Source organism: Buceros rhinoceros, unplaced genomic scaffold, assembly GCF_000710305.1.
Source record: "Buceros rhinoceros silvestris isolate BGI_N320 unplaced genomic scaffold, ASM71030v1 scaffold23322, whole genome shotgun sequence".
NCBI lineage: Eukaryota > Metazoa > Chordata > Aves > Bucerotiformes > Bucerotidae > Buceros > Buceros rhinoceros.
The window spans coordinates 1-2860 of NW_010398662.1; positions in this window are offsets into that span (position 1 = coordinate 1).

The window sequence follows — 2860 nt, forward strand, 5'->3', positions numbered from 1 at the left end:
TCGGCAGGATCCCCCGCCGTGCTCCCTGGCACCCCGAGAAAGGGGACGAGGGAAGGAGGAACGTGAGCAAGAGCTGGGCAGAGAAACGGAGTGGAAGATGCTGTGAGCTGGGAGCGATGGGGACACAAATCGGCTTGTTCCTGCTCCTGGATCCACGCTCCGTTTCTGTCCAGGAGGTGAATCAGCCCTGAATAGTTGCTGGCTTCGATACCTCTCCAGGCTGCTTCCCTGGAGGGAAGAAGGTGGGACGGGGGCGCTGTCAGGGGGCTCAGCAGAGCGGCGTGGGTGCTGTGGGTGCTGCCGGACTCGAGGGTTGGCAGGAGCTTTCAGCCAGCCCAGGGATGGAGGGTGCACTTGGGCACAGAGGAGCAGAGCTGATGCTTCAGCTGGGGATACTGGGGAAGACCACTATGAGCACGATTGTCCCTGGGTGTGTGTCCCCCCTCTTCACATTTGGGTTAAAGGCAAAGATGGGTTTTTACAGGTTGGGTCAATGCAGAATTTCCCGTTCTGGTTTGGTTTGCTTTGGTTTGGTTTCCGAGTGAGCTGCTTCTCAGGCATGTTTTTCAGCCCCTAACCAGAGCTGTTGGTGCATCTGTCACACTGAGTGTGGAAGAGACACAAAGGTTTGAACGTTCAGATGCTGCTGTGAGTGACTGTGATGCTCAGGACAGGTCTGGGCTGACGCACTCTCGTGGAGGGTCTCGACAGACACTTCTTCCTACATTTGCTTCACCTGTGCTGCCTGGCAGCGCTTCCCTCAGACAATGGTTGGTGTTTCATTTGTGCTGCAAACCTTCCTTAAAACAGCAGGATGTTACGGTTAGGAACTTGTTTAGCCTAACTCACATCGAAGCACCCTCTGACGGGGGAGGACGCTGCCTTTCTCTATAAAGGAGTTGGGCTGCAGTGAGTGTTTGGCTTCCCAGGTGCGGGGGCACATGCACACGATTCGGCTCAGCAGAGGTGAAAGCGTTTGTGCTGCCCTGTCAGGTAACATGAAGTGGTCGCTGACTGTTGCACAAGCTGTTAAAGTGACCTGAATTATTCTTCATTTGGTGACAGTGACCTGTTTGGTATAAGCTGCTTTCTGGGTGTTTGAGATCTGCCTCTCGGTGATGCACAGCTGAGGAGCTGGGGCTGGAGTTCCACTTCTTAATGTTTTTTTTTTCCCCTTGAGGGGTTTGACACGGGTTGGTCCTGTGTATTCTCACCTCCTCGTTCTAAAATCACCAGAAGGAAACAGAACTCCAACTAAACTTTAATGGTGATTAATAACGTGACACGTGGTGCTTTCAAACACAAACTGGAGTCGATGGCCTAGAGGAGAGCTTGAACATTTTAGAAGTCCTGATGTGAATGGCTACCAGGGCTCAGTTTTGGGGGAAGTGATCCCACAGCCAAATTACTACTGAATGGGGGGGTCCTCAGAGCCTGGTTCCTTGGTTTATCTCTACAATTTGCCAAATAGGCGAGACTGAGGCTCATGAGCCGGATCTCTGCTTTCCAAACATTTAATTGAGAAAAACCTGCAAAGGTGTAATAAAAAGTGAAGGAGGCTTTGGGGTGGCTTTGGGGTGGCCGTTTGAGCCATTCCACTGGTGTACGGGGGGATTGACAAGGGTGCAGTGTTGCTGGCTGACAGTGGTGGAGAACACACCAAGTTTGATTCCAAAGGTAAGGCAAGAAGCGTGCAGGTTAGTCTAGCAAAAATGGTCCAAGGGCCCGGGAAAGATGAGGGTCACCTATAAATACACAAAACAAAGTCTTGCCAGCATGAACGCCACCTCACAGGGGAGAAACAACAGCATCTGCGGGCAGATCTCAGCGGAGTGCATTCCCAGTATCTGGGGCTGTCTGGTGTCAGTGCAGAACAGACCTTGAACCCAACGCTGGGTCCACCGACCGGTAAATTAAAGCCTGGTTTTAAGTGAGGGGGAGAAAATCAGCTCTGCACCCGGCTGCTGTCCGGGTTCCGTTGGGCTTGCCTGGCTCATTAGGTGCAGGAATCCAGGAGTGGCTGTCTCCCTCGTGTACAGACAGAGTACGCCTCCTGACTTCCTCTGTGCTTGTCTTCTTCTCACCTTTGCTTCTGTCCTCCCGCATGCTGCAGCCTCCCGTTCAGGATTCCCTCCTCCCCTTAGCCACGCTCTTTCTTTCGGGATGTGGGAGTCCCTCAAGACCTCGCCACAAGCTCCCAGACTCCTGTTGCCTTCCTAGGGGCTGGGTTTACCGAGTGAAAAGTGGTTTAGGAGGTGCTGGAGGCAAAGAGCTCCCCACAGAGTCCGAGAGGGTCTCTTCCTAGAATCAGGTCAGGTCCTGCCCACCTCAGGGAGGACGTGGTTGGGTAGGCAGAAGCAACAAACTTGATTAAAGCCTTTTCCCAGGGAGACCTCCATGGAGCAGGCTGCGGCATGTCTCGCCATGGGCCAGTTTGGCCTGTGCACTGTGGGCAGCCAGATCTGATGGAGCGTTTCATATAACTCGTCCTGAAATACCTGTGGTAGGTACAGAGGCGCCAGGCTTCCTGGAATTTCACATGAGGGCTGTCTTGATTCACAGCTCCTTGTCATTCAGCCTACCTGTGTCCTCTCTATTTACTGCTAATTCTGCTCCCATCAAAGTCGGTGGCACAACTGCTGCTCATTCCATGATGGAAGAATTCTTCTGGGCCCTTAGAAAGTAAAAACCACTCGTGACTTTCAGGTTTATTAAACTTGGGCTTGCAACATTTTGAAAATAGCATAATATATCAAATGATACCTTAATGTAAATGTGGGTACCTTCCAAAACGCTGTCCTCACCTCCCCTCTGTCCTTCTAGAGGTGTCGAGGAAGCTTTGGTGTTCATCCAGTTTGCC